The following is a 5,838-nucleotide window of genomic DNA, read 5'->3' as shown; positions in this document are numbered from 1 at the left end:
TAATTGTAATTAATTACTTTAAGCTAAAGGGAATTGTAATTGTAATTTAATGACTTTCTAGCGTCAGTAATTGCAACATTTCAGGCAGAATTATAATTACTTTGCAAGATTTTACGGCGTCGGCACTTTTTCTCCCCTGACTACGGGGACGGCAGTACAGCCTAAGCGACAGGGGAGAGAGTGTTTCCCAACCTGCTCAAAAGGAGGGAAAGGAGGAACGGGAAGAAAAGGGTGGAATAGAACGGAATGAAGGGTTTTGTAAACTGTAAAACGATTTAATGAAAATTTTGAGAAATAATTTGATAAATGAGGGCTATATTCCCGTCGGTTTTTGTTCGGATAGCAGTTGAAATCTGTCTCTTCATCTCGTTCGCTTCCTATTGATCGTGTTCCTAGGGGTCTCTCTTGTTTCTCATTCCCCTCAGGGGGCATCGGGTTCGAAGTCGAGCTGGTACGTCTCCGATCACATCATCCGGTCGAGGCGAAAGGTTCGAGGTTCTCCTTACGCGTCCGTCGCTAGCATATTCGCTTACATATTTCAGTCAAGGGTGGGGATTTTACCGTATTTACTCGATTAATAGCTGCACTATTTACGAACAAGGCCCTTGCGTCTACTTTCGCCCAGAACACAAATACAGTTAATCTTCGCTTTGTGCATAAATAACACAGCGAATAACTAGATCGCGAACACGGTTCTCCATACAAATGCAATCTTCAGAGATGGTATCTTTGCGCGAAGGCGTTATCTCTGTCCTGTAAACCGCTAGAATCATGCTGTCGATCGCGATGATTGGCAATCCGCGTGTTCCGAGGAAAAGCGAACCCTCAGGCTTTCTTCACAAACGGTGCGGCTAATACTCGAGTGAATACGGTATTGTCCACGAAATTATTCTCTTTTCTTTACGAGTTCTTCACGTCCCTCTACTCTAGCTTGTCTGTTGGTACCACTCACAGTAAGTTGTGCTACTCTAACATCGAGGCGAAGAAGCAGCAGGTCTCGTTAACACGACTCACCCCACCTTACTTCCAACCGCTGTTGCTACACTGCTCTTCCCTCTCCCAATCTTCGTCTACCTTTCCGCATAAATTTTCATTATTTACTGTTTGCTCCAACCCCTAACCCTTTCAACCGTTTCTCAACCTGATTGGACGAGATTCCTAAACTTTACAAACCGCAGTTTTAGACTGTCAAGAGCTTGTTCTGAAATAAAATATAAATATAAAAATTGATTTTTATTTACTGCGAATATAAGAATGCAGGAGTTTATTACTCCAAACTGTTAAGTTCTATAATTCATTTAACAAATTTAATAAACGAAAAGTACGATAGGGGATATTTATACAGCGGGCATATAACTCAGTTACATTGCCCAAGATGGGTAGCTCTGAGAAATAAGTAATTGTAAAGTAATTGTATTACTTTTTAAAAGTAATTTGTAATTGTAATGAATTACTTTCGCGTAGTAGTAATTGCAATTGTAGTTAAACTGCTTTTGGAGCAAAATAATTGTAATTGTAATTAAATTACATTTTGAAAGTAATTTACCCATGTATGCTCATTTTTCGCTTCCTGCGTTGAATTAAGATGCATTAGGAGCTTCTTGATTACCTTTATGTTAGTTTATTAAGACTTAAACGTTTCAAACTCCAAACTCATTGCTTCTTCCTTCGACATCCAATTCTTTAAAAACTATTTCGCGCAGAGCACGAAGGACGCGCAAAACGCCCCTTTTCTTATTTCACAGCGAGTATAGATGTCAGGGTATCGAGTAACATAATTCGCTATTTTCAATCGGCCAGTGACGTGAAGAAAACCTATGTTGACGACAGATCAGCGGCCATTGTGGTGGCTTTGCTTTTGAACCCGTGCACACCTTCAGTATATTTAGGGCCGCCGAATTCGTTCTCTGCATGCCGACATTGCTTCATGATAGTGACGTCAATCCTGTCGGTTGCATTTGGCTGTGTGAAAGGAATGGAAAGGAGTCGCTATTGTGACGTCAGTGCAAGGTAATGCAAGTGAAGTCGTCAGAGTTTGATTGAAAACACAGTTTGATATGAAAAAGAAAGTTTTCGATTTCGCATAAGAGTTTCTGACGTCCTCATGCTCTCTACTTTTATGCGGCGCTGCCAAACAAGAGTATTTTGACTTGTGCAGTCGCTCAAGCTCGCGTCCGAAATAGATATCGAAGCAAGGTATTTACACCATATCCTTCGCTTCATTGCTATCCGAAGGAACTTTGAAATTAAGCTGGATTTTCACGGGAGAAGTCCGGTAGGGATGTGGATACAAATGCATTTCAGCCTCACTGAGGCCTCTACGAACGGTATGGTAGGAGCAGTCTTGTACGTAACGAGCTACATGTAAGTGATTGCTTGTAATAAATTATTTTACTGTAAATTTTAACGCTTCGATTACATTTATTTTTCGCGGTAACTTTTGCTGTAATTCAATTACTGCTTCCTTTGATCAATTACAAGTAATCAATCATGTTTGCAACAAGCTAAAATTATTGAGTTTATGTTTGACGTAAAAAATTTCTCTTTCTGCCTGTGCGTCACTCGTCTATGTTGACCAACATCGGACACTTTTTTTTCTTGAAACCCCTAAACTACTATAAAAATACCAAGATGCCAAATGGATTCGAATGTCAACTCTTTTCACGACGTTTTGACTTTCGAGGGTGCCACGTTTCCTGTGTACAGTAACGTGTCAGTAACGTGAAAAGTGCTCAATTACTTTCTGGCTATTTTTCACTTACTTTCGTGATGCTGAAATGTATTACTGTAATCAGTCACATTTTTTAATAATGTAATTGTATTTGTAATCGGTTACTTTTTATTTCAGTAACGCGTACAAGGCTGACTAAGAGAAACCAAGCTGGAATGTTTTTCATGTGTGGGTCTTCAACGCAAGACGTGTGTAAAGTAACGTTCCCATGTCACGAATGTGAACAGCTCTTTGGAGTGAACCAAATGCTGGAAAGCGGCTGTTGTTATGCGATCACTAGCCGGGCACAACTGAGGCAGCAATGGTGAGTGCGCACCGCAGCTATTGGTGAGGTGTCTCCGAGCAGAGGTCTGTGGTCGCTGACAGATTAAGAAATGCGCGACGTGGCTATACGCTCCGTGTGGGAACTATAGGGGGCGCTTTGAAAAACGCGCGTAGCGCCGCTAGCGGAGGAGTTGGCGTTCGACAATGAGGCGCGCTCAGCAGCCTGCGGCGCCTTTTCGCGTGCAAAGCTGTGGTGGCGGAAGCGCGCACGGATGGAACTTTATCTTTGTGAGCCGATAAGTTGAGGGTGACGTTGCATGAGCCTGGGCAGATTTAAGAAAGGCATTTAGCTGTTCTCCGCTTCTTATATATGGAGATTGAGTCGTTATTATCGGTAATTTCGTTAGTTGCGGTCGAAAAAGGGGTTTGAGCAATTTTCCGAAAAGCAAGACGGCCGCCACCGTAATTGCTCTCAGTGGGAAATTTGTTTCGCTCGTCGCTGTAAACGTAGGACTGCTGGGACAATGATATCTGGAGGCGAATGAGATGTTCACTAAGTTTGTGCACTAAGTGGGCCAAGTTTCATTAAGACAGCAGGTGTGAAAGTTATGGTTCTAACGGATAAAGCTCTCAGGAATATCCAATATTGGGCCCAAAATCTTGTGTTTTAACCGGGCTGGTGCGAAGTGCAGATTTGGACACACAGGTTCTTGGACATGACTGTAACTTGACACAACAGTTATAATACCAGAAATAGGTGGCACAGAGAAACCAGGTGGAAATTTGGTTTGGGCGGCGTAACTGAATGGGAAACGGTTTTGACCGTGAAAGGGCTGTCAAGAGAATACCACTCGTCGTGGGGGATGGAGACTTGACAGATAGGAAGGTAATAGTGCACTGTACTTCCAATTGAAACAACTTTACGAAAGGTGGCTTCAAAGTCGAAAAAACGAAGTTGCCGGCCAACACACGGCTTGGCCGTCATAGGCTTTTGCGGTCAGCTGTTGTGTAGTAATCTGGTTGTGCGAGGTGCTGATTTTCGGCACACAAGTACTTTGACAACCGTAACTTGCCAAAACACTTATTATGCCTCAAAGAGGTGGCATAGTTTATCCAGGTGGAAATATTTTTGGGCGGCATAACTAAATGGGAACCGGTTTTGACCGTCAAAGGCTGTGAAGAGAATACCACTCATCATGGCCGGGAGGTGCACACTTTACAGGTAGGAACCGTACTTAAAGTCCCCGTAAATTGAAAGGGGTCCCTACAAGAAGGTAGGGGAAAGGGGGGGGGGGAGTTTTGATGAGATGTAAAATGAAATGAACATAAAATAAACATAAAATAAGCCCCACTGCTGACTCTGTCCACGTTGTACCTGCAACCCAAATGTCACATCCATGAAAACAAGCTATCTTATTGCAAGATATGATTTTGATTTCACTAATTCTGGGGCTGTGGAGGAGGGCCTCAGACCGTCCGTTAAAATCAGTGGGGGGAGGGGGGGGGGGGTCGAGATTCCCTGAGGCCCCCAAACTTTAAGCCCTGGGTAGGAAGGACCAGTGGACGGTAGTTCCAGTTCGAACAACTTTGCGATAGGTGGCTCTAAAGCCGAGAAAAAAAAATTGTTGTCTAAAAGACTCGGGGTGTCAGCGTTTCCACATCCAAAGGGAGGCTGATCAAAAAAGAAAGCACACCACATAAACTTCCATACTCAAACATCGATTGTCCAATGATTCCAAGTTTTATTGTAGTTTAGCTTAGATTCATATTTGTCACTTTTTGTACCGTTCAAATCTGACTTCATGAAGTACAGACTGCTTGCCATACTGGTCCGGAAATATCGTCGACAGGTACAATGGGGACGAAACTTCTTTGGAGGGCATTCCTTCAACGAAATTCGCACTGCATACCCACGAGTCTGGGATGGCCTTTCAGTTCGAGCTGAGATATGTAGGCGCTACTGGGTACGAAAACAAACGCAGAGCGCAAAGCGGCAGTGTAGAATGTGTCAGCCGTGCCGACACAGTGGCAGACATGATCGGGAGACCAATTTCTCGTGTCGTACGGCACGGGTTCATCGTTGTCGCTGTCCCTCGAAACATCGGCGAAGTGAAAAACTGTGAAACTTCGTCTCCACGAGATACGACGCATAACTATCGGAGCACTTAACGACGCAGCAGTTCATGCTGTCAACCCAGCGCGACCGCACCGCTCCGACTTCACCGAGTACCAATGCACGCGGCGTGGTTTCCTTTCGCAGAGGCTCTCACTGCCTACCTTCGGTAACGGCTGCGCGGCGGCGCGCCGGTCGCGTCGCACGGAGTGTATACGTACGCTGCATTCGCTGATAGGAAGGAAGAGAGACAAATTAGCGAAGCGTGAATGTCACACCCTGCGTCTCTTAACCTGACCGTGACTATGGAATATTTCTGTAGCCCCACCTCCATGGAAACGAACACTGGAGCTGTCACTGCCACTTTTATTCGGTCAGCCTCCTGCGGATGCTTTGGCCGACTCGGAACCTGCGGCCCACTTGTCCACTTCTGCCTCTTCGATCTTCTTTGTCTTTTCTTCCTGGTTTTTTTTTTTTTTCGTCGCCGGACAGACCAGGAAGCTTGGCGACGATCAGCGGAATTCAGGACCTTCATTATTGACAGGCTCTCCCTCTCCATTCACACCTGCACGGTTTTCGGGTCCCATGTTTGTAACCTCTCGAGGAATAGGGCTCCCGAAATTTTAGCATTCAATATACGGGATTCCCGGCATCAAGTTTCTGAACGTATCCACTCTAAAAAACGTGTGTGCGGCTACTTTCACGTACAACCCTCGGAGAGCCAATCACC

The sequence above is a fragment of the Ixodes scapularis genome, unplaced genomic scaffold (genome assembly GCF_016920785.2).
Source record: "Ixodes scapularis isolate PalLabHiFi unplaced genomic scaffold, ASM1692078v2 PGA_scaffold5__190_contigs__length_132052651, whole genome shotgun sequence".
In the NCBI taxonomy this organism is placed as follows: Eukaryota; Metazoa; Arthropoda; class Arachnida; order Ixodida; family Ixodidae; genus Ixodes; species Ixodes scapularis.
This window is presented reverse-complemented; position numbering follows the sequence as displayed.